The sequence below is a fragment of the Narcine bancroftii genome, chromosome 12 (genome assembly GCF_036971445.1).
Source record: "Narcine bancroftii isolate sNarBan1 chromosome 12, sNarBan1.hap1, whole genome shotgun sequence".
Lineage (NCBI taxonomy): Eukaryota > Metazoa > Chordata > Chondrichthyes > Torpediniformes > Narcinidae > Narcine > Narcine bancroftii.
The window spans coordinates 74,626,786-74,653,925 of NC_091480.1; the positions used below are offsets into that span (position 1 = coordinate 74,626,786).

General features: G+C 44.2%; 1 protein-coding gene and 1 long non-coding RNA gene across 2 annotated transcripts in view; both read left to right on the forward strand.

The window, feature by feature from the left end:
• Positions 1-9,061: 9,061 nt before the first annotated feature.
• On the forward strand, positions 9,062-19,335 carry LOC138747552 (uncharacterized). The gene is made up of 3 exons (XR_011347537.1): positions 9,062-9,119; positions 10,814-10,969; positions 18,091-19,335. It is a non-coding gene; the product is annotated as an uncharacterized lncRNA (long non-coding RNA).
• Positions 19,336-21,201: 1,866 nt separating this feature from the next.
• The window catches only part of LOC138747551 (WAS/WASL-interacting protein family member 2-like), a 76,888-nt gene continuing 70,949 nt past the window's right edge, over positions 21,202-27,140 (forward strand). Inside the window, 1 exon segment of the mRNA XM_069906867.1 lies at positions 21,202-21,442. The gene's annotated coding sequence lies outside the window, so the exon portion shown is untranslated.

Sequence of the window (27,140 nt, forward strand, 5' to 3'; positions counted from 1 at the left end):
TTGGACGGCAGTCTCTCTTTTAAAGAGGCCTTTCCGTTTTGAAGACAAAAACATCACCAAATAGTGTTTTACAGGGGAAAACCACAGGAATGTCTGGATTGAGCTCGTTCTGCGTATTTCTGTGTCGATCAAATCATAATGGTCTTTTTTATAGTCAGGAAACGACTCCCAGTCCTTTTCTCAGGTCTCTACTTTCTCGACAAAGAGTGGCACTTTTCAAATAAGAGGAGCGTCCTTGCAGCTGAGACGAGTTCATTTAGAAAAATTGGGGGAAAAGCCCCCACCCCCACCCCCACCTCCCCTCCTCCCCACCTCCCCTCCTCCCCACCTCCCCTCCTCCCCACCTCCCCACCTCCCCCCCCCCCACCTCCCCCCCCCCCACCTCCCCCCCCCCACCTCCCCCCCCCCCCACCTCCCCCCCCCCCACCTCCCCCCCCCCACCTCCCCCCCCCCACCTCCCCCCCCCCACCTCCCCCCCCCCCACCTCCCCCCCCCCCCACCTCCCCCCCCCCCACCTCCCCCCCCCCCACCTCCCCCCCCCCCACCTCCCCCCCCCCCACCTCCCCCCCCCCACCTCCCCCCCCCCCACCTCCCCCCCCCCCACCTCCCCCCCCCCCACCTCCCCCCCCCCCACCTCCCCCCCCCCCACCTCCCCCCCCCCACCTCCCCCCCCCCACCTCCCCCCCCCCACCTCCCCCCCCCCCACCTCCCCCCCCCCCACCTCCCCCCCCCCCACCTCCCCCCCCCCACCTCCCCCCCCCCCACCTCCCCCCCCCCCACCTCCCCCCCCCCCACCTCCCCCCCCCCCACCTCCCCCCCCCACCTTCCCCCCCCCACCTCCCCCCCCCCACCTCCCCCCCCCACCTCCCCCCCCCCCACCTCCCCCCCCCCACCTCCCCCCCCCCACCTCCCCCCCCCACCTCCCCCCCCCCCACCTCCCCCCCCCCACCTCCCCCCCCCCACCTCCCCCCCCCCACCTCCCCCCCCCCACCTCCCCCCCCCCACCTCCCCCCCCCCACCTCCCCCCCCCCCACCTCCCCCCCCCCACCTCCCCCCCCCCCACCTCCCCCCCCCCCACCAATGCTGGAGAAGCTCAGCAGGTCAAACAGTGCCTTTATGTAGCAAAGGTAAAGATACAGAACCAACGTTTCGGGCTTGAGACCTTCATCTATTGCAATACTGTCATGCGATTGTTTTATTTTTACTGCATTGTTAACGAAAAACCGAGTGGGAGGATTTTTTGCGAGAGATTTCTCTGTAGGTTAAAATAAATATATTTTTTAATGTGTGTGGCTGTTTGATTGATTTCACTGCATTAAGAACGGTTCGTGGTTCTAAACCTTCTTCCCTCTCGACCACAGCTGATTGGATTCACGACATCGGGGGCTGCGAGTTCATTGGCGCTTTGTGATGTCTGAGGTGGGGAATTTGTAGTTAAACACCTGTTGTTTGGTATCATTTCAAACCTGGGTACTGAAAATGGAGAGGAAAAGACCAGCGTAGTGTGGGAAATCCAAACCCCAATTCCGTTGTAAATGCCCACCAGTCTGGGTATCCCAACGCGAATAGCTGCGGTATTCAGTGGCACTTGTGGGGAGATCAGAGCGAGTTCCCGCCGAGATTAGTCGTATCCGTAAATGTAGCCAATCGTTTCAATCCCAGAGCAATCATTCAAACGGGAATGGATATCGTCGTTTGGTCTGAAAAGGCTGCAGAAGACACAATCTTTTGCGTTTTTTTGTCGCAAGGGGAAATAACCAGGTGATTAGGACACCAAGGGAAGGGGGCACCCCAGTGGGTTTTTTCCCCAGTGTCAGATTTACCATTGGGCAGCAGGACTAGGGCCCCACAAAAAGCCTCCCCCCTCCATAAATGGAAAAAAATATAAATATAATATACAGGTTATATTTAATATAGGGGGTCTGGCCTGGAAGAAAACGGAATTTTTTTATCTGTTATTTCGCATTCAGCACTTATTGTGTCTTAATGTCTCTACAATGGAAGGGTCCGTGGGGTCCGTGGGGGGGGGGGGGGGGCGCACAACATAGGTTGTGCTAAGGGCATCAGTTAATCCGGCCCTGGGGGAAGAAGTGGAGAATGGAAGAGTAAAAGAACAAAAACAGGTTAATGGGTAACTTTCATTTACCTCATAACGTTCTGCCACATCAACAGCTTTGTAGGTGCATGGAGGTGACCCACATTTAGCAATGCCATGAATGGCATGAGCATATGTGCTGACTATTGGTTGGGGGAGATATTGCTGAAGAGACTTCTCATCTCTGTTCTAGAGGGATATCCTTTAATTCGGAGGTTTTGCCCTCTGTTCTGAGACTCTTCTCCGAAGCCCTTTCAATATTCGATATATTTTGATGAGATTCCCCCCCCCCCCCTCATTCTTCTAAGAAGCCCTAGAGTCATCAAATGCTCCTTATATGTTAATCCCTGGGATCATTCTTGTAAATCTCCTCTGGATCCTTTCTAATGCCAGCACATTCATCTTTAGAAATGGGGCCCCAAAACGGCTCACAAGTACTCCAAATCTGGACTGGCCAATACCTTGTAAAGCCTCAGCATTACACCTTTGCCTTTATATTCGAGAGATTTTAAATTTATTTTTAAATTTAATTTTTTTAATTGAAATTTAGACATACAGCATGGTAACAGGCTATTTCAACCCATGAGCCCATGCTGCCCAATTATATCCAATTACCTACACCCCTGGTACGTTTCAAAGGGTGGGAGGAAACTGGAGGAAAGCCACACAGACACAGGGAGAATGTACTAAACTCCTTACAGATGGCACGGAATTCGAACACTGGTCCAAATCACTGGTGCTGTAACAGCATTGCACTAACTGCTACGCTAACCATCCTGCCCCAGATCTAGAATATAAATTAATTTCATGCTAACATTGCAGTTACCTCCATGCTACTGACTCAAACTGCAAGTTAACTTTCAGTGTATCCTGTACTCAGACTCCTCTCCCTTCGCTTTCTGAATTTTCTCTTCATTTAGTAATTAAATGAAGATTCCTTCTACCAAAATGCATGACCACACACTTCCCTGTGCTGTATTCCATCTGCCACTTTCTTTCCCATTCTTCCAACCTGTCCAAGTCCCTCTGCAGATCTATGCAATTTGCCTATCATCACAATCGCTCCACAGCAGAATTAAAAAATTCATGGGTGTCAACATCTCCAAGGATTTGTCCTGGAGCCTCCATGTTGATGCAATCAGGAAGAAGGCCCATCATCAGCTAGACTTAGTGAGGTGCTTGAGGAGATCTGGGACATCACCAAAGACTCTCGAAAACTTCTACAGGTGTACCGTGGAGAGCATTCTGGCTGGTTGCATCACTGTCAGGTATGGAGACGCTAAATCTCAGGACAAGCAAAAACACCAGAGGGTTGGTAACTCGGCCTGTGACATCACAGACACCACTGGGGACATCTACATGAGACGGTGTCTTAAAAAATCAGTCTCTATCCTCAAAGACCCCACCACCCAGACCACTCTGCTACCATTGGGGAAAAGGTACAGGAGCCTAAAGACGAGCACCCAGCAGCACAAGGACACCTTCTTCCCACCCCCCCCGTATCAGATTCCTGAATAATCAATGAACCAAAGACACTGCCTTTATTTCCGTGCACTATTATTTTAATTTTTTATAGTAATGTTATAAGATGGTTACAATATGAATGTATGACGCTGCTGTAAAACAGCACATTTCATGACTGGTTCATGACAATAAATCCTGGTTCTGATTCTACCTTTTTAAGGAGTCCGACAATTAACAAGAGCTTACTGAATGTGACTGAAGTGGTGCACTGGTTAATTTTAATGCCAAGGACAATAAAGGCTTTATTTTATGGACTGCCTAACTGCATCCCTCTTAATGAATTTTGATGTTGAAAGATTGGATTACATGGAATTAGAAAAACAAAGTAAACCAATTTGTAATGTAAAAATACCATTTTTATGCAGATGGTCAGTGGTATTAATTGAACAGAAGCTTTTTTGTCGTTAAGATCGTCTGTCCTCAAATCAATTTCTTGTTCTATTCTACACAGACAAGTGTTTAGATGGGGGCAGATTGTCCACCCACTCTACCTCCTGTAGGTATGCAATTCCATTCACTCAGCTCCTCCATCATCATCTTATCTACTCTGCTTGAGAGAATCTTCCTCAACCCCGTGGACCCTTCATCTGCTATAGCTATTGACTGCATTTCACCCATTTCCCATACCTCTGATCTCAATATTCAAAATTTAAATGATTTCCGGGGTTACAGGGCCTAAATAACATGGAAAGGTTAAATAAATTTTCTGTTTATTCTTTGGAGTGTAGAAGGTTGCGAGGGAATTTGATTGAGGTATTTAAAATTATTAGGGGCATAGATAGAGTTGATGTCGAGAGGTTTCTTTCCTTTAAGAAAGGGGGAGATACAAATGAAAGGACATGAGTTGAGGGCACAAGTTTAGAGGAAACATGAGGGGGGACTTCTTTACTCAGGGTGTGGTGGGTGTGTGGAACGAGCTTCCAGACGAAGTAGCAGAGGCAGGCTCAATATTAGCATTTAAGGATGTATGGGAAAGGAATGGAGGGTCATGGGTTGAGTGTAAGTCAGTGGGAGAAAGTGGACTAAAAGGGCCAAGTGGCCTTTTTTTGTGCTGTAATTGTTATATAACTTGTCCATAAGTTAGATGTTCATAACCCAAGAATTCCTTGTTCAGCCTTTTCCATTACCTCCTTCCACTCCCATTTCATACATACATACAGCACAGTAACAGACCCTCCCGGCCCATGAGCCCGTGCTGCCAAATTACACCCAATTAACCTACAACCCTGGTACGCTTTGAATGGTGGGAGGAAACCGGACCATTTCAGGCAGATTATTCAGGCAATCACAGGAGGTGAAGGTACAGAGGCCCATGTGTCTTTTACTCTTCCCTTCCCACCATCCAAGAACCTTCACTTCTGCCAATCTTGTCTATTGAACAATCACCTCTACACTGGAGAAACCAAATGGGTGACCACTCTGCAGGTTATCATTTTATCTACATGGATGGTCTTGAGTTTCTCATCTTATCTCTCTTTAATTTTCTATCCTATTCCCTTTCAAACTTAATTGTTAATTTAGAGATAGATAGTCACAGTAACAGGCCCTTCCAGCCCATGAGGCCATTCCAGCCAAATATACCAATTAACCTTCCAATCCTGCATATTTTAGAGGGTGGGAGGAAACCAGAGCACCTGGAGGAAACCCACGCATGTCATGGCAAGATGTACTAATCTCTTACAGACTGCACTGGATTCAAACCTGGGTCATATGTGCTGTAATAGCATTGAGCTAAATGCTATGTTAACCATGCCACCCAAATATACCAATTAATCAACCAACCCTGTACATTTTGGAAGGTGAGAGGAAACTGGATAGCCAGAGAAAACTGGCGAGCCAGGGGAACCATGCGGTCACAGAGAAACATACAAACTCCTTACAGACAGCAATGGATTCGAACCTAGGTCACTGGTACTGTAGTAGCAATACACTAGCCGCTGCCCTAAGTATTTGTGGCCTCTGGAATTTGAGTAACAGCATCTCATCATCCATCCAAGCATGTTACAGCTTTGAGACTCATTATTAAATTCAATAAAAATAGAAAATTGCTGGAAACATCGAAAAGCAGAAGACTTCAGAAGTGCAATAGTGAGGAAACAAACATGTTCAAAGAGACACTGTAGATGTTGGAATCTTGCATAAGCAAAGAGAAGTTGGAAGGACTCAATGTGTCAGACAGATTCATAGAGTGAAACGGACAGTCAACATTTCAGGTTGAAACCCTTACAACAAGTGGTTTTGCTGTAAGGTTATCCATCTGTAACATTAACTCAATCTTCTCAGTTCGCTGATATGGCCTGATCTGCCAAGCATTCCCAGTGTTCTTTATTTGATTTCAGTTCATGAACCAGATATCTGGGGTTCATTTCACAGCTTGTTCATGCCACTTTGTTTCTCTTTCTCTCAGTCTCTATCTTTCTCTCCCTCCTCCCTCCCTCCCTTCCCTCATTACTCTTTTCCTAAACAGCATTTCACTGTGGTGTCCCTGGCCTCAGTCTATCAGCGAAATTCCCTATGTCCTTTCCATCCATCACCCCCACCCCCTCCTTTGCTAGGCAACTTTTAAATAACATGTAAAGAAAGAGAACCAGGTAGAATCAATGAGTGAGGCAGCATTGTTTATTGGAATCCCAACTTGAAGCATTGACGATCCATTTCTCTCCCTGTATGCTGCCTTACTGATGGAGTTCCTCTGCCTCTCAGCTTCACTGCTCACTTAAGGTTCCAGCATCTGCAGTTTTTTTGTAGTCTCTGAGGAAGAGTCTTTAACCTTTCTTTCACTGTTTCCAACATTTCCTGTTTCTGTTTCAGATCTCCAGCATCTGCAGTGTTTGCTTTTTATGCTGTTAATCTAATAGCAAACTTTGATAGATGAGAACAATTACTTTTCCAAAAAGCTGTGAATCATAAATTGAAAAGAAATTTTATCAGCACAGAATGCTTCAAAAATAACTGATCCTTCTCATTGCGTTTTGTTGCGGAGTTTCCACAGCATTAGACGTGGTTATTTGTTAGCATATTGCTTTCTAGAATCAGTCAATCAGCGCTCAAATGAGCCCTTACGACCAGCAAGTCCACTCTGAACGTCAGTCACGCATATATACTGATCGTGTACTATTCCCATTTTATTCTCTCACTCTTCTCATCAATTCCCTCAATTCATTCACTTAACTATTCACAAGGGCCAACTAACGTACCAACCCACATGTTTTTGGATGATGGAGGAAACTGGAGCAGCCAGAGGAAATCGACCTGTTCCCAACTTGCCAACTCCACAAAGACAGCACCAGAAGCCAGGATTACATAGAAACATAGAAAATAGGTGTAGGAGTAGGCCATTTGGCCCTTCAAGCCTACACTGCCATTCATTTTGATCATGGCTGATCATCTACTCAGTACCCAGTATCTGCCTTCTCCCCATACCCCCGATCCCCTTAGCCACAAGGGTCAAATCTAACTCCCTCTTAAATATAGATAAAGAACCAGCTTCAGCTACTTCCTGTGGCAAAGAATTCCACAGATTTACCACTCTGAGAGAATTTTTTTTTCTCATTTCTGTTCTGAAAGACTTCCCCTTTATCCTTAAACTGTGAATCCTGGATCTGCTTTTCCCCAACATCAGGAACAACCTTCCTGCATCTAGCCTGTCCAATCTCTTAAGAATTTTATACATTTCTATACGATTCCCCCTCAATCTTCTAAATTCCAGCGAGTATAAGCCTAGTTGATCCAACCTTTCTTCATATGTAAGTCCTGCCATCCCTGGTATCAATCCAGTGAACCTTCTTTGCACTCCCTCCATGGCAAGGATATCTTTCCTCAGATAAGGAGACCAAAACAGTACACAGTACTCCAGATGTGGTCTCACCAAGGCCCTGTACAGCTGCAGTAGAACCTTTCTGCTCCTGTACTCGAATCCTCTTGCCATGAGTACCCACACACCATTCACTTTCCTCCTTGCCTGCTGTACTTGCATGCCACTTTCAATGACTGGTGTACAGCGACACCCAGGTCTCGTTGCATCTCTCCTTTTCCTAACTGGACTTGAGTCTCCGGAACTGGGAGGAAGTAACATTACTGGCAGCACCTTTGTGCTGCTGAGAACACTTAATCTGTCACTTCTACAGTTTACCCTCCACTCAGTCTGCTTCCTCTTCTCTGATCTATTGCTTTCCTCTCTATTTAAAGAAAAATAAAGAGGAAAATAAAATATTTTGTGATGAGAGAAATACTAGGAGGAAAGCTAATGCAGAGAAAAAAAAGTTTTTTTTCTTAAAAAAACGCTAAGGGACTTAAAATGCTTTCTATTGAATCATTCAACTCTTTTGCAACCAATGAATAAAGCAGTAGACACAACCAGGACTAATGAAAGAATGATATCATGGACAGAAGGTGTGATTTTTTAAATCAGCTTATTTTCTTTCATATTTCATATTTCACAAAAAAAAACATTCAGTCCCTTGAGTCTCTGCTTCCATCAGAACCATTACCCATTTATCTCCTTGTAGCATATTTTCAAGCACCCACCAACTCATTTCTGATTCGCCTGACAACCTCCTACACTCGAGTTAATTTACTGCTGCCAATTTAACTTACCAGCCTGTCTGTTCAGTCCCCACCTACCTGCAATTGACTGGTTTCATCCCATCCTTCATTCCGCCATACAATCTCTCCTATAAGGATCACCTACAAGGAGAAATATTAATATGAATACCTGGTTGAAAGCCAGCTATCATAGTTGTGAGCCAAGTAGCAATAAGAGGCTCTCCAGAGGGATGTTGATGTGAGATAGAGTCTTAATTCTTTTTAACTACACATGGGAAGGAGGTGAATCTTGACTCTTCTGAACAAGGATAGATTCAAGGAACTCGACCCTGATAAACATCATTTGCATACGTTACTAGAATAGATAATATGGTCAAATATCTATCATAATTACTGTTGCTTTATATTCAATATGTATTAACTTTGTGTTAAGGAATAAGATTAAGGTGGTGGAGTGGACACAGCCCAGGACGTTACAGGCAAAACCCTCACCACCTTCAGGAACATCTACAGGGAACAGCAGGATCCACACCACCCAGCGCACGCTCTGTTCTCACTGCTACCATCAAGAAAGAGGTATAGATTCCACAAGACTTGCACCACCAGGTTCAGGAACAGCTGCTACCCCTCCACCATCAGACTCCTCAATGACAAACTCAATCAGGGACTCATTTAAGGACTCTTACTTTTGCGCTTTATTGATTTTCTTTTTTATTCTCTCTGTATTGCACAGTTTGTTTACATTTCTTTATTCATTTACATGTGTACATTGTGTACATTTTTTTGCACTAACAATTAGTGGTAATTCTGCTTCGTCTGTAGGTAAAAAGAATCTCAGGGCTGTATGTGATGTCATGATGTCCGACAATAAATCTGAAATCTCTAACGTGAAAGACTAACAGTTTGGCCAATAGACGAATAGGAGAAATCATGGATCCCATGAGATCAAATACAGGTACTACAATCTTCCTTTGATGTAATTCACTTTGCCCTTTCTTTTTAACTGCACCTCCAATTCACCACACACTTTCAGCTTTCGACTTCTGCCATGCCATTGTGGGTGAGCATCCGCCCAGACACTGAGTACCATCATCACAGAGAAGGAAAAAAAAAGAGAGAGAAGGAGAGAGAGAGTCATCCATGAGTCCTCATCGTGAAGTCTTCAACCAAGTTATCCATCCAGCTACTTGACCATAAGAGGGCCATATTATTGAAGGAATTAAGCAGAAAAATAACTGAACAAATTGGATTACAATTTATTGAGTCAAAGTATTCAAAATAATAAATTATTCACCACTTCAAAACACATTCCAGGTCGAATTTGAGGATTAGTCAGTTTCTTTTCTTTTTGTATGTATTCTATTTTTAAAAATGTAACATAGCTTTGTCATTACTGATATTATCATATAAATTTGATTATTGTTCTACTCATGTTTATTTACCTATGTAACATTTGCTAAATTAAATTAATAAAAACATTGAAAAAGGGAAAAAAACACATTTCCTCTTGTACATTCTGGGCTACTATTCAATTAGATTTAAATGCTTTCAAACTCTAAATCCTTTCTACACATTTTGATGCATTATACCAAATATTTAGTATTTTCAAGAAGCATAAGCAAATTCCTTTCAATATCTGTTCTGAATTCATTTTTCAATATTATAATTTCTGCCATAATGCAATATCCAGGATTTATAATTATAATAATTTATCTTTTCATTTTCTAATTTAATTTTATAATTTAGAGAATCAGTACAGTAACAGGCACTTCTGGCCCATGACCCCGCACCACCCAATTATAACCTACTAACCAATTAACCTACTAACCAGTACATCCTTGGAATGTGGGAGAAAACCAGGGCACCCATACAGTCATGGGGATCACATACAAACTCCATACAGACACCACTGGATTTGAACCAGAGTTGCTGGCATTGTAACATTGTTGTTATAATTGCAACACTAACCGTACCACCTGCTGTTGGTATTCTGCTTTGTATTTTATTTAGATCAGCAAATATTCTTATTCTAGTCTGTTAGGAATGGGCGCATTTTACTTTAGATCCGAGCAAAATATTGATTCCGCCCTCACATGTCGTTGCTTATATTTCTGCAATTCACCACACTCGTCATGTGTGTTTCTCCTCAGATCTCACACAAAATGAGAGGTGGCAAATTGCTACCATTGGGAAGGAATCAAGCAACCTTTTGGGTGCATATAAAACTGCAAGAGAAGCTGAATATTCTGAGAAACTCGAATGGAACCACAAAGGTTGTTTTTATCCCACAGTAGCCACAACTATAGAAATCAACTGGTGAATCTTTTCATTTTAATATATTAGGCAAAGCAACAGGATGGGGTTTAAAATGTGACCTTGTAAGCTTCCATGACAAAGAAACGTTCTTTAAAAAGTAAAATTTCAACAAAGCTGTTTTGAATCCATAATTCAAGCAGTAAATTTTTTTTCAACAAATTCCCTCACAGAAAGGTAATTTAACACACACACACACACACCAAAACAAATCAGCAGCTGTGGGTGATTACATCACCCACAAGCAGGCTGACTTTCTAATATTGCTATATCTGAAAGATCGTTCATGATTTACTGTGAATCGTGACCAAGTGAGGTGTTTTTATCTCTCCTCAGTCATTATGTAACAGTCAGCTGAATATCATGTTTCTGCTGGTAAACCTGGATCTCAGCCCCAGTCTGACAACAATAAGAAAGACTGGATAAATAGAAGAGGAGATTTAACACAAGCTTGAGATTTAACAACTTATGACTACAGAAGGCATCGAGGAGGTAAGAAATTCTCATTTGATGTCTGTAAAAAAGAATTTCTCAAGTCTCTAATTTGTAGAAAGTGCGAGTTGAGTGAGATAATGGTGGGGCGTCGTGACACCAAGCTTCAGTGCTTGCTGATTGTACAAGTGAAGGGGTGAAACCAAGCTTCAATACTGTGGTGGTCCACCACCGGCCTACTGCAGGGGGCAACACCTGGACCTGCAGGAGTGCAAGGGGACAGGACAACACCTGGCCGGCTGTTAATCAGTCGGCCTGAAGGGATCAAGCCCCACTCAGTCGGGTGTCCATCACCCTCCGGGATATAAGCCTGCGCCGGCCTCCCGAAGCTCACTCAGAGTTACTGCAGCTACAGTCAGCCTAGCTCTGTGGAAGTCTTTGTGGATTAAACCCTGTTGTACAGTCTTTATCTTGAGTGTGTCTGATTCTGGCTAACAGCGCCCCACAAATACTAAGAGTAAAAGCACAGAAATGCTGGAGGAACACAGCCAGTCTTGCATTGTCCATAGACATATAACTAACATTTTGGGCCTGAGCTCTTCTTCATGATATGATTAAAAAGTAAGCAGGCACTGAATTACAAGGCTGGGGGAAGAAGGAAAGAAAGAGCAGGGGAAGAGCACAGGCCAAACAGGCAAAAAGTGATAATTGGACATCGGTAGGAGGGGAGGGGAGGACAGGTGAGAATTGATCGTGGTGAAGGGGTGGCTCTGTGCGTGCAGAGCTGGTGGAAAGGAACTCCATTCAGTCCTGAGATGCTGTGATATGTAGGAAATTAAAAACCTGTGAAAACACGAAGAGGGGATTTGATGATTCTAAGCGCGGATTCTCAGATGGGAAGTTGTGACAGAGGGTTACAGACTTTGGGGTTAGATAAACAAAGTGCACAAATGCAAGATGAGAAATCACAATAACGCTATCAGGCTGCAGACAGGATGACGTGATGCAATTCATTTGTAAACAAGGTAACAGAGCAAACCAGGCAGTGATTAGTTCAATAGCTCTCCTTATCTGTCATACCAGATGTGATATAACGTCTTTGCTAGTCTGACTCCAGTACCTGGATTGAGCATGTTTGCAATACATTAGAATAACAACTTAGTAACTTAATGCTCCAAGGTACTTCACAAGTATTTGAGCAAACAAAATCTGACAGAAAATGCAAAAGTATTAAAAAAATGGCAGCGCTGCCTGAGCTGTTATAATGGCTGCTCCAAAGGGATCCTCCCAGGCCTAATGCTGGTGGCTCTGCACAGTCATTAAATGGCCTGTTCAAGGAACCAATATGCTGGTTTTAAGCTACTGCCCAAGATGGGCACACATGACGAGTGTGGTGAATTGCAGAAATATAAGCAACGACATGTGAGGGCGGAATCAATATTTTGCTCGGATCTAAAGTAAAATGCGCCCATTCCTAACAGACTAGAATAAGAATGTTTGCTGATCTAAATAAAATACAAAGCGGAATACCAACAGCAGGTGGTACGGTTAGTGTTGCAATTATAACAACAATGTTACAATGCCAGCAACTCTGGTTCAAATCCAGTGGTGTCTGTATGGAGTTTGTATGTGATCCCTATGACTGTATGGGTGCTCTGGTTTTCTCCCACATTCCAAGGATGTACTGGTTAGTAGGTTAATTGGTTAGTAGGTGCTGCCATCTTCAGCAGCGGCCAGGATGGCTTGCAGACTCCAGGGAGCAGCAGACCAGCTCAGGGCTCCAGGAATGGGAGATCACCCCACATTGAGAAGGAGAAGCAGAGGAGATGACCATACAGGATGGTGACCATGCCAGCAGACCAGCAAGGGGCTCAGCAGCAGAGGGACCCACACAAGCTGAGGGTGATGCAGTCAGGGGACCTGTGCAGGCAGCTGGAGACTGGCTTCTAGGGTGCTGTGGGAAAGTAGTGCTCCAGAAGGGCCTCAGGTACTGAAGGCTTCTGGATTGTGTTGGAGGTTTGGATCTGGAGCTCGGATTGCTGATGGTTTGGACCGAAGTCTGTATAGCTGCAGGGAGCGCTGGAGGTGAATTCATGGACACTCAGATGATTCTCGTTTGTTTCTCTTTCTCTCGTATTGTAGCGGCACTGGGCAACACTAATGGTGACTCTTTGCTTTACAACAGGCAGTAGGCAATTTCATGTAATATTACATGTTCTACACTATTACATGACAAGAAAGGAATCTTGAATCTTGAATACATCAGGTGAACAATAGTTTTGGCCTGCTCAGTGGAATATTAAGGAATTTATGGGAATATTTACAGAAGATCAGGGAGATCACCATACAACATTCCTCCCTGAATCACCATCAAAATCAAATTTAAATGTTCACTGCACATAAAAAGTCTTTTCATGTGCAGATTGGTTGCATAAGCAGAGGCTAAACAATTTTGGGATGTTTCTGAGAGATCACAATACTTCTACGCAAATTCTTGCTCTAAATTAACCAGCTAAAGGAGGAAGACCAAGGTTAGAAAATGCACCCATAATACAAAAAAAAAATCCCGTGCTGGCTTGTGTATGAGAATTGTGCCTCAGATTAACATATTGCACTTTCTGACATGTCCCTGATTAAAGAGAGATGTTAACACATTAGTTCACACAGCTGTGCACACAGGCCCAAGGGAATCCACGTTCCGATAACTACATGATAAAATTAGAAAAGCAGAAACTGTCAATTAGATAAATACGGATTGATGGATGTTTTTAATGTAATGATCATTGCAGTCCATTTCTTAAATTAATGCAAATATTGGACTAATTTGCAGATATTACAGCTATTGAATTTGTTTTCTATGAATTTTTTTCTTCTTCTTTCCTCAAATGTTGCTGATTTATTAGAATAATTAGTTCCCTTTGATCGGGGTTGGGGGGGGCACTGTGCGTGCAAGTGTGTGTGTGCGCGCGCACGTGTCTGTGAGGTGGATGTCTGTTTTTGTGGAGAGATTTCAGAGGTTTTAGCTGTGCTATTCATGGTTGAATAGGTTGTCAAGACTAATTGTCCAAGCATACACAAGAAGTAGCCCTGGGTGAGCTGATCTATTCAAAACAGATAATGCTTTTCCATAATAATATTCAATTCTCATGATTTACTGTTGGCAGAAATTAAATCACACTAGTTAAAGATCACACAGTTAATTTCTGGAGGGTTCTAAATTTGTGAAAATGCATCATGTTCATCACAGAATTATATACTATTATAAATGATCATTTGCAAATGCAGGAAATTCTGTTCCTTTAGATGAGCTGGAACTATTTAGAAAGTCCCAAGTTTATTCAGCCAGTGGACTGTGTTCTGTATCTGGGAAACATTCCTCACCTGAATACAAAGATAATCTATCATTCCTACCCTAATCTCCTGCCTCCGACCATTTTGACAAAAGGTCCCTTTCCAAACCATTAACCTGTCTATTTTCTTTTTGCCATTAATGGGGCTGCTGTGAATTTTCAATATTTTCTGTGTGTTTTAGTTTAATAGTTAGCATATTCATTGACTGTTACCACATTTCTTGGATGCATCATCCCCTATATGCCTTAGGTATTAAGTAAATACTAAATAACCACCATGCTGGAAACAAGCAGGGTTGAATCAGAAATGTTGGTCTCATCATTGTGCAAGGTATTATTTTGATAAAGTTTGAAGTTTGTGTTGGCATATTAAAGGGCATATTCATTGCTGACAAGGCCATTAATTACTGTCCAACCCCAATCACTCTTGAGAAGGAGGCGGGAAAGATTATATGGTTTGAGTCTATGAAAATTTTTAAAAATATTCAAAAACAAGAGGAGGAGGCGGTGAATCGCCTTCTGTTGAAGATAATCCTGCAGTGCCGGGGGTAGGAATTTGCAAGATTTAGATCCATCCATGACGAAAGACTGTGGAGAACATTTTAAGTCAAGTTGCTGTGTGAATTGGAAGGGATTTGGGAGGGGATGTCAGAGGGCCTCTAGGTAAGTAACTGCAGTGGATGTACCATAGGCACTGTGGTGAGGGTGGTGGATAGGGCACTAGTCAAGGCAGCTGCATTATTTTCCTTGGTGTTTGGTTTCTCAAGATTTCTGGTGTTGTACTCACCCAGGCAATTTATTATAATAATATTATGATATATTATAATATCATTATATGCATGTAGTTAGTTATGTATCTGTTTTTATGTATTTACTTTTCTGCTTTGTTTTTTAATAGTGTAATTAGAGAAATGTAATTTATAGCAATTTTTGCACCTATAATTCACAACACTGCTGCCACAAATAAGCAAATTTTGTGACAAATATTCATGAAAATAGACATGATCCTGATTCTGCAAGGTAACTCTTCATGATATAGTGTTGTGCTCTGCAAATACTGACAAAAAACATTGAAGTGTTTAGAGATGAGTCATTCACTGCAGGATCACCAGCTCTTGCAGGCACTGTGTATATAAAGCTCATCCAAATGATTTTCTGGCTAATGTGAGCACCAGGCCATGGTGATACATCATGGTGGTACTGTAGAGTTGGTTGGTATGTGGTACTGTATGGTGGTACTGTAGAGTGCGTCGAAAGAATCAAAGAATTGTTGATCCAAACCAAGGCTTTTATTAACTAAAAGACTGAAGCATATCACAAATAGGTCGACCAGTTCAGAATAACCTGGTCTGGCTAGAAGCAATCCTTTAAGACCTGCTAGTAGGTGTGGCTACACTCTCAGCCAATCACAGTCATCCTACACTACAATCTGTACATATACACATTGGTGATAGAATCTGTACTATCACAGGCATTGTATGGAGGTGCTGTATGGTGGTACTGCATGGTGTTACTGCATGGTTGTACTGTACGGTGGTATTGTATGGTGGTACTGTATGGCTCTGCATGCCAAACTGCATGAGTTTTTCAAGCTTTGTTGGGACCAAGGAAAACTGCCTCAGGACCTTCGTGATGCCACCATCATCACCCTGTACAAAAACAAAGGCGAGAAATCAGACTGCTCAAACTACAGGGGAATCACGCTGCTCTCCATTGCAGGCAAAATCTTCGCTAGGATTCTACTAAATAGAATAATACCTAGTGTCGCCGAGAATATTCTCCCAGAATCACAGTGCGGCTTTCGCGCAAACAGAGGAACTACTGACATGGTCTTTGCCCTCAGACAGCTCCAAGAAAAGTGCAGAGAACAAAACAAAGGACTCTACATCACCTTTGTTGACCTCACCAAAGCCTTCAACACCGTGAGCAGGAAAGGGCTTTGGCAAATACTAGAGCGCATCGGATGTCCCCCAAAGTTCCTCAACATGATTATCCAACTGCACGAAAACCAATAAGGTCGGGTCAGATACAGCAATGAGCTCTCTGAACCCTTCTCCATTAACAATGGCGTGAAGCAAGGCTGTGTTCTAGCACCAACCCTCTTTTCAATCTTCTTCAGCATGATGCTGAACCAAGCCATGAAAGACCTCAACAATGAAGACGCTGTTTACATCTGGTACCGCACGGATGGCAGTCTCTTCAATCTGAGGCGCCTGCAAGCTCACACCAAGACACAAGAGAAACTTGTCCGTGAACTACTCTTTGCAGACGATGCCGCTTTAGTTGCCCATTCAGAGCCAGCTCTTCAGCGCTTGACGTCCTGCTTTGCGGAAACTGCCAAAATGTTTGGCCTGGAAGTCAGCCTGAAGAAAACTGAGGTCCTCCATCAGACAGCTCCCCACCATGACTACCAGCCCCCCCACATCTCCATTGGGCACACAAAACTCAAAACGGTCAACCAGTTTACCTATCTCGGCTGCACCATTTCATCAGATGCAAGGATCGACAATGAGATAGACAACAGACTCGCCAAGGCAAATAGCGCCTTTGGAAGACTACACAAAAGAGTCTGGAAAAACAACCAACTGAAAAACCTCACAAAGATAAGCGTATACAGAGCCGTTGTCATACCCACACTCCTGTTCGGCTCTGAATCATGGGTCCTCTACCGGCATCACCTACGGCTCCTAGAACGCTTCCACCAGCGTTGTCTCCGCTCCATCCTCAACATCCGTTGGAGCGCTTTCATCCCTATCGTCGAAGTACTCGAGATGGCAGAGGTCGACAGCATCGAGTCCACGCTGCTGAAGATCCAGCTGCGCTGGATGGGTCACGTCTCCAGAATGGAGGACCATCGCCTTCCCAACATCGTGTTATATGGCGAGCTCTCCACTGGCCACTGTGACAGAGGTGCACCAAAGAAAAGGTACAAGGACTGCCTAAAGAAATCTCTTGGTGCCTGCCACATTGACCACTGCCAGTGGGCTGATATCGCCTCAAACCGTCCATCTTGGCGCCTCACAGTTTGGCGGGCAGCAACCTCCTATGAAGAAGACCGCAGAGCCCACCTCACTGACAAAAGGCAAAGGAGGAAAAACCCAACACCCAACCCCAACCAACCAATTTTTCCTGCAACCGTGTCTGCCTGTCCCGCATCGGACTTGTCAGCCACAAACGAGCCTGCAGCTGACGTGGACTTTTTACCCCCTCCATAAATCTTCGTCCACGAAGCCAAGCCAAAGAAGACTGTATGGTGGTACTGCATTGGTGATACTGCATGGTGGTACTGCATGGTGGTACTGCATGGTGGTACTGCATGGTGGTACTGCATGGTGGGGCTGCATGGTGGTATTGTATGGTGGTACTTTATGAAGGTACTGCATGGTGGTCCTGAATGGTGGTACTTCACAGAGGTACTGTATGGTAGTACTGCATGGTGTTACTGCACGGTGGTACTGTACGGTGGTATTGTATGGTGGTACTGTATGGTGGTACTGTATGGTGGTACTGCATTGGTGGTACTGCATGGAGATTCTGTATGGTGGTACTGTATGATGATACAGGGAACACAGCCATCAGAGAGCAGCAGCAGCAATCAGGAACGAGGTATAGGTGCCACAGGACTCGCACCATCAGATTCAGCTGCAACCCCTTCACCATCAGACTTCTCAATGACAAACTTAATCAGGGACTCTTACTTTTGCACTTCATTGATTTTTTTTCCTCTCTGTATTACAGTCAATTTGTTTGCATTTCTTTATATGTTTACATGTGAACATTATGTGGTTTTTTTTGCACTACCAATAAGTGGTAATTGTGCTTCACCCGCAGGAAAAAGTATCTCATGGTTGTGTGCGATCCCATGATGTAATCTGGCAATAAATCTGAAATCTGAATTTGGATTATTCATTTCTGATCAGCACAGCTTTGCACAAGTTATGACTTCAATCAAGTCAGTTTCAATGTCACCAGGGTGCCTTGACACAGAATTGGAAAAACTCTGCATGGTATCAAGAGCAGTCATTCTTCTTGTTTGTATATCTATGACCGTTGGCTAGATCAGTGCTAAGGTCTGAATCTGGATGGTCCTGACGAAACCCAAGTAGAGCATCAATGACTATTGGTGAGTTGGCACCACTTATGGCGAGCTCTCCACTGGCCACCGTGACAGAGGTGCACCAAAGAAGAGTTACAAGGACTGCCTAAAGAAATCTCTTGGTGCCTGCCACATTGACCACCGCCAGTGGGCTGATATCGCCTCAAACCGTGCATCTTGGACTGGTGCAAGTCGGGAGAAGGGAATATGTTGTCTGATGGCTCCACTGAGGCGATATTTTTGTGCGTCGTTGTGGAGGGGCAAGTGGCACCTCTTCAGCTGCAGAGACCTGGCCTGAAAACTGTGGCATAGAAGTTCATGCAGCTCAGGTACAGGCTCTCTCGGCCTGGTCTATGCCCACCGTCTCTGTTCTGGTGCAGGGTTCCTCGACCTCTCTGTCCCTGTTCGAATGCAAGTGCTTCCCTCAATGCTTTTTAAATGTTGTAATTATATCCCCATTTACCACCTCTTCTGGCACACTGCCTGTGTGAAAAACATGTTAGCCCTGAGATCTTTAGATTTCTCCCCTCTCCTTAAACACGTACCCTCTCATTCCAGACTCCCCTGCCCTGGGGGGAAAATATATATATTTATCCTATCTATACCCCTCTTAATTCATAAACCTCTATCAGGTCTGCTACATTCCAGTGAGAACAAAGCCAGCTTAGTCAATCTCTAGCCCTCCATACCACACCCTGGTGAATCTCTTTTGTGCTATCTCCAATGCTACGCCATCCTTCCTGAAATGTGGAAACCAAAACTGTACACGATACCACAAGTTCAGAGTTCCGATCAATTGTCATCACTTACAATCCTCAGATTCCTTTTCCTGCCGGCCAGGCAGAATTTCTACCTGTATTCAAGAAAAGATACATACAGAAGGAGAAGAAGACGAAATGAACTGACCCAGTATGTAAAAGTAGAAGACATAAATTTCTTGTTTATTTTCATTGTGTGATGACATTGTTTAATGGGTTTAATGTATCATATGTTGAACGTTGAGTGGGTGGGGAGGGGGGGGGGGTGAAAGAGGGAGGAAAGGAAGGGGGGAAAAGGGGAGAAAATAACACTGTGTATATTCAAGAGGGAAATGTTTGTGTGTATTTTGGTCAGTATGGTTCATAGTGTGAAAAATAAAAAAAATTAAAAACAAAGAAAAGATACATACACCAAAAGAGAGAAATGTAAACAAAGAAAGAATTGCAAACAGATTGTGCAATACAGATAATAAATATTCAATGATAAATACAAAAAAAACGTGCATCTTGGCGCCTCACAGTTCGGCGGGCAGCAACCTCCTTTGAAGAAGACCGCAGAGCCCACCTCACTGACAAAAGACAAAGGAGGAAAAACCCAACACCCAACCCCAACCAACCAATTTTTCCTGCAACCGTGCCTGCCTGTCCCGCATCGGACTTGTCAGCCACAAACAAGCCTGCAGCTCCATAAATCTTCGCCCGCGAAGCCAAGCCAAAGAAGAAGGAGAAGAAGATAGTGGTATTTACAACAGGCTTTCATCACTTTACTGTGACAGTGCAGGAGGCCTGAAGTCCAACTTGTCCAGGTGGGTCAAGCTAGCCCTACTTGTCTGTGTTCGGGCCATATCCCACAAAATCAGTGGTTTTCAAACTTTTTCTTTCCACTCACATGGCACCTTAAGTAAAGCCTTACTAATCACAGAACACCTCCATAGGGATTACTTAAGGTAGTATGTGAGAGGAAAGAAAAAGTTTGAAAACCACTGGTCTAAACCTTTCCTATCCATGCTCCTGCTTGAATGTTTTTTTCAATGTTAGAATTGTCCCCCACCTCTACCACTTCCTCAGAATCAGAATTATTGCTCCAAAATTTGTTGTTTTGCGGCAACATCACAGGGCAAACATTTATATAAATCACACTACAAAACAAATAAAAATAATGCAAGAAAAAGAAAAAGTCAAAGTGAGGCAGTGTCTGTGGTTCATTCAGGAATCTGATGCAGAGGGGAAGGAACTGTCCTTGTGCTACTGTGTGCTCACCTTCAGCCATCTGTACCTTTTACCCGATGGTTGCAGAATGAAGAGGACATGGCCCCTGGGCGGTGGGGGTCCTTGAAGATAGAGGCTGCTTTCTTTAGATACCACCTCGATGGAATGAGGTCTGGTGCCTGTGATGTCACTGTTTGAATTAACAACTCTCTGAAGTTTTTTCTTGTCCTGAACATTGGCATCTCCATACCTGTGCTGCATCCAGCCAGAATACTCTCCCCATTATACCCTGCAGAAGCTTTCGAGAGTCTTCGGAGACGTACCAAATTTCTTCAAGCTCCTTGCAAAGTATAGCAGCTAGCGAGTCTTCTTCATGATTGCATCGACATGGAGGCTCCAGATCCATCCTTGGAGATTGACACCCAGGAATTTGAAGGTCAGGCAGCTTGATCCATCAACCAATCACTCTCTGTTTAAAAAGGTGTCCCTCACATGTCTTTTTCCTCTCACCGTCCATCTCTGACATCATGACCAAGTACTTGCTTGCTTTTTCTCTTGGCCTTTGAGGTGTCAGAAACCGACCCAACTAGAAACTTTCACCTTTCAATGAAAGTAGCAACAACACCATAAAAAAGGCATTTATGGACAAATTGTAAAGTTACATATTTAATGGTTGGATGGAGAAATAAAAAGGGCATTTTAATGGGACGTGGCACATTTACACCCAATTACTGTATATGGGGTTGCAAATAGAAATAGTTTCCTGGTGGGGGTCTGAGGTCTGGCAGCGCACACCTCCGGGCACTAGGGTGCAGTGTGGCGCAGCTCTGCGTGCCCCGTCCGCCGTGGGCGAGCGTGCCCTGTGGGGCGCGGGGAACGCGCATCGTGCGTGCTCGCGCCGCGGCTTCCATTTTGTTGGACGCCTGTGTGAAGAAGGGAGGGAGAGGGAAAAATTTCCGGGTTGTTAATGAGGGAAAAGTTGGAAGCGGCTTCGGCGGAAAAGAGGCGGCCGTCGGCATCGAGGAGTTCAGAGGGAGGGAGGGCGGCGAGCGCGGGTGCCCCGTCCTGGCCGCAAGCCTTCACCGGCCCCGGGCTGGAGTATGTGACCAGGGGGAGCCAGGTAAACAGTCGGGTGGGAGGGGAGAGGAGGAGGTGGGAGGGCAGGGCCTGGGGTCCGGGTGCCGTTGGCCAGAGCCGAGCAGGCCCGGTCCGAGGAGGTGACACTGCCAGCAGAAGGGGTACACGCATCCGCCCCAGTTCCAGGTAGGGAAACAGGGCAGGAGGTGCGAGCACCTGGCGGTTCAGGCCCCGGCTCCGGGCAGGGCGGTCACCGCGCCCTCGGGCCTCTGACACGGGCCAGGGCCAGGTACCCGGAGCGTGTGGCGGAGGGTAACCACCTGGAGCCTGCAGGTGCATCGTGTCCTTCAGGCTATTTCCCGTTCAGTCGCTGGGAAGCAGGAAGAATTGCCCTGCGATTTTCAGCTTGTGACATAAACACACAACACTGAAGAAACTCAGCAGGTAGTATAATTAATTTACTACAAAATTTATAATGTGACACCTGACTTGAGCGAAGGTGATTAGAAAAGTGAACTGGGATGCAAGTACTGGAGAAGTGAGATGTCGATTCTCAAACTAAACCACACAGATCTTTTCTTTGGGTTGACGTACTTGCTTGTTTGTAATTGGTTTGAGAAGTTTATGTTTCCCTGGATTGCAGTTTAATCGGAATTCCCATTGGGGATGGGGATATGTTGGAAGAATGTTTTATTGAAAGATTTAACTAGACTTAATAACTTTTTGACATTTGTATTAGTTTGCAATTTAAACAGGCCTACTCTTTCATTGTTAGAATAGACTTCTCAAAAATCTGCATGATACTGAAACTTGTGAGGTGAAACTTGAAAGTCCGCAGACAGTGATTGTAGTAAAAACACTATTCTGTAGAAACTCAGGATCTATAACCAACGTTTCAGGCCTGAGCCTTTTTATCAAGGTATAAGCAAAATGTGGCTGAATGAAATAATGGGGTGGGGGTGGGGGGGGGGGGGGGGAGAGAGAGGAGAAGTACAGGCCCACAGGCAAAAGGTAATAGGAGGATAAGAGAGGGCACAAGGGAAAATGGTGAGGGAGGATGTGATTGGAGAGGGAAAGGAGACAGAGGAGTGAGGAGGGAATGTCTAGCAGAAACTGGAGAAGTTGATATTAATGGTTGCAGAGTACCCAGACAGATTATTAAGTGTTGTTTCTCCAATTTGTGGGTGGCCCTGGTTTGGCAGTGCATAAAGACCTTTTCCTGTACCTATTTTTGGTCTTTAATTAGGCTGTAATACATTAATGAAGTGAGTTGATAATAAAACTGGAGATGTTGAAAATCTGAAACAAAAGGCCATTTCAGATAGCCAAAAAGTTGAGATGTAAAGGTGGAGAAACTCCACCAAAATGCATAATCACCTACCTTTCTGAATGTGTGGAGGCAGTCTCTGAGCCGCATATTCCAACCCCTCTCTGAGAGGGATAATCTCCACAGCACAGCCCTCCGCCGATCAATCTGAGTGTACAGCCACACTAAGCGGCTGTTTAGGGACGGGCTGATGATACAGTCAGCCCGTGACCCATCTCCCCACTCACCCCTCTCCCTCCAAGTCCGGGACGGCGGGGAGCCCTTGGGCCAGTGGGGGCAGTCGGGACAGCGGGAACTGCCAGGGGGGCGGCCGGTGCGGGCTGGGACAGCCACACTGGGCTGCTTCGGCCTTTGCTCTCTGCAGCTCAAAACACGGCAGAGCAATAGCCATCTTCCTTACCCATAATTCCCACACAGCTGGAACTGTTCTGGGAACCATAGAGTGGTTTCAGCTGCATGGGGGATTATGGATAGGGAAGATGGCCATTGCTCTGCCGCATATTGATGATGGATGGCGCTACGGCACCAGTCGCCCCCCCTCTGTCAGATCCGGAGGGCGCTACGAGGCGCCTCTGGATATGAATGGGACGCTGGAGTAGCCTTTTAGGGGCTGCTGTCTGAAAAGTAAGTTCCCATTTTTCTATCTGCTCCATAACCGGTCTCAAGGCAGAGGCCCGACATGAAACCAGTCAGGGAGATGTAGATTAAAATGAACAGATTTCACCAAAAAAAGTCAAGAATGGCAATAGATCCACTTGTGATATTGTTAAGGAACCATGAAACGATCTTTGAATGGTTCTGGTGAAAACTGCATGTGGAGAAAGAATTGTACCACATTTTTAATGTGTGAAATTTGCATATTGGTAATTATGCAGTTAATAACCTCAAAATCCAAAATGTTTCTGGTTTTGTGCAATGCAGCAATTAAGCCAACTATCCTGTTTTTAAAAAAAAAATCATTTAAAATATTAGTCTGGGGTGCAAGGCAGTGTAACAGTGTTGCTTAATAGATTGGAATAGATTACAGTAATTACACATCCCCTAATTGTGAGTTTGAATTGCTTATGGACTTGAAAACGAAAAGCGAGAGGGATTTCCATGAAGTAATGAAATAAAACAAGCAGTTGATTGCAGTTTAAAATATTGACTATGAAAATCCCAGCCTAGGCCCCAAGAATATTAGAAAAAAACCCAGACTAAGGAAACCTTTTTACCTGTAGCATTTCTATTTATTAATATTGGATGCAGATTAACTTCTCATTGCTATGCATTGTACTTAAACATAGTTCTTTTGCAGGTTGGAGTCATCCTAGTTATTTACCCCAGAAGTGTGCAGTAATAGTTTTAATTAGTAAAAGCATAATGCTGGAAAAACAGCAGGTCAAACAGTGTACTTTTTATTGCCCAATGTTTTGGGCTTGAGCCCCTCATCAAGGTCTGTAAAAATGTTGGCAGGCACCCAAACAAGATGGTAGAGGGCAGGGGAGGAGCATGTCTCAAATGCAGTATGTAAGGAAGGGAGGGCACAGCAGCAAGCAGGGGGAAGAGGGATGGAGAAGGAAGGGATGGACAACTGGAAAAAGAAGGCAAAGGGCAAGAGAATAGGTTAGCAAAACCAAGAAGTTGATGTTAATGCCATCCAGTTGGAGACTGCCCAGACGGAAAATCAGGTGTTGTTGTTCAATTTACAGATGGTCTTAGTGGGATAGTACATGACAGGTATCTGACCGTGGGAGTGGGGTGCAAAATTGAAGTGGGTTGGCCACTGAGAGATCCCTGTCATTAATGCTGACAGAGCGAAGGCACTCAGAGAAGCAACCTCCCAGCTTGCGGCCAGTCTCCAATGTACAGAAGGCCACAAAGGGAGCACCGGATGCTGTAGATAACTCCCGCGGATACTCAAGTGGTGTTGCTTCACTTGAAAGGTTAAGTATAGATAATAGTTTTAATTCAGCTAAGTCTGCACCCAGTAGAGCCTCCAAACTTGTAAAAAAAACATGAGTTGCAAGTTTATCTGGTGCTGAAAGGGTGTATTCTCAGCCTATACTTGCAGCTCCATTCTTCTGTTATTGAGATAGGCTCACTGCTCAAATATAATTAGTATCTTGGAGTGCTGCAGAGCAGCTTGGCTCAGGTGTTTGACTAGTGCCTGCCAATGAGAATTGACTCAGTTCCAACGCATCAAGCTTTGTATCATTTTTGGCCCAAAGAGATGCTGTTTCATGTGTCCTCAGCACTTGCTCACAGAGGGATAGAAACCAGACAATGATTAGAGAACTATGGTTCAGGTTTCAATACAGTATTTGCATGTTGTTCTTATGATTCTTCCCACAATCTCCATCAATTAGTGATAAAGATATTTGAAAAAGACTGCTTGCCTTTGATTTGTGGGCACTGAGTGCTGGATATTTTTCATCACCAGTTTTTAGTCAATAGTCACCATTGCCTAGCCTGAGAATTTTCCCCAGAGTCTCTTCAGTATCTCATGCTTGTCTTGAGTGTGACTGAAAGACCTGTCCACTTTTGCAGAATGTCAATTGCCTTGATCTCAACTTGCATGTACACCAGGCTTATCAACAGCGTAATCCATGTTCTTGTGTCAAGTTTGGATTAAAAAAAATGATGAGAGTGACTGATTGCAGTTCTTGCTACAGTTTTCCTTTTCTATCGCCATTTCTCTATACTGTTGCTGCATCACAAAGTTGAGAACCGATGTTTTACTTTCCAGTTATTTTAGCTAGATAACGTGAGCACTGACCAAGAGACCAGGTTTGATTGTGAGCCAGTGCTTAACGTGCACTTGTTTTGAGAAGGCAGTAAGCTAGCATTCCTACTTAGGATATCACTTCAGGGGAATGTACATATCTTGTCTTCTGTGTGAAATGCAATCATTGATGTGAAGCTTCTAGTAGGACAAATGGGTTCTATGGGCAATAAATTCGATCTTTCAGGGGAGTCGGAGGAATTTACCTTGCGATCAGAAGTGTGATTCAGTCATTATCACTGCACTTTGAGGTCACGTAAAATAATGATTGGAACCTGAAGGAAATTAATATCCAGCATTTTGAAGCAGAAAGAATGGAATATAATATCGTATATTGTATTGCATCCAGAGAAGGAGAGCAAAGAGCAAGAGAAACATAATTGCACAATATTCCTCTTAGTCCCTGCCCTGTCAATGCAGTTTTCATTCAATCCAGTGTTTACACTGGTAGATAAAACCGATGTAATGCTGAGAGCATTCTAGGAATGCACTGTTGATTCACTCCACTTTGATAGTCCTATGCAATGAGTTTGGCTCTGTAGCCTCAAATCACCCACTTAACAATTGAAGACTGGGAATTCAAGCTAATAAGCATTCTCTATTTTTAAAAAAAAGCAGTACTAATACGTGTTTATGTAATCACACATGTACTCATACACATGTATCATCTGGCAGCACAGTAAACGCCTAATGTGCTAAATCATATTTAAGAAGCTGGTGTACCAAGATTTCTGCATTAATTGCTGAATAGAGTGAAAATCAGAGCATTTTATGCAAGTTTTCTTGACTGAAGATGTTGACATAATGCTGATATATTGCCCAAATAGCTATTCTTCACTGAACATTCTCCATTAATATTTTAGCATAGAAAGCGTGTCAACTAAAAGCATTCTTATTCTTTGGATTTTGTGCTTGGAGTTTGATCTGCAATTGGTTTTCTTCCCCCTCCCCAGCCTCTGGTGTTCAGTAAAATTATAACACTTGTCAGTGACTGGCTGTTTCAGGTGTGGTATGGCATCTGGAGGTTGTCATTCTGCATTCATTCTTTATCCTTGTCCTTTAGTGACATAGAGTACATCATTTTTCTTTTTGATCAACATTTATTTCTCAATGATGAGTTTTTAAAAAATGCTGTTTGCTTAGATTTTATTGTTTGCAAAGTGACAGTTTTGTACCCCAACTAAGATTATGGTGTTTTTAGTCCTGGAGTGTTTGGGTGTAGTGATGACTGGAATTAATGTCCCAGTAAAAAATGAAAAGAATCTAGATTAGGAAGTTTCCATCCAAGAAAGTAGTTGATGCAGATGTTGTGCTTATCCTTTCATTACTGTGCAAGACCATTTCTCAGTGAAAGATGACTTGAGTTGGAATTTGATCCTAATCTCAGGGCATTGAGGTGAGTATGACTGCATTTGCAGACATCTGGCTGGATAAAACCTATTTAACATGCTTAATAAATACAATTGTCATTGTTGGCATATATATTCACCTGTAGCCAGCTGGCAGGAGTTACCTGATGAAGGGCCCAGGCCCAAAATGTTGGTTACCCTTTACTTCCTATGGATGCTGCATGAGCTGCTGAGTTTCCCCAGCACATTTGTGCATCCAGCGAGCAGTCTGGAAATTACTGTTTGATGACAGGGATCCATC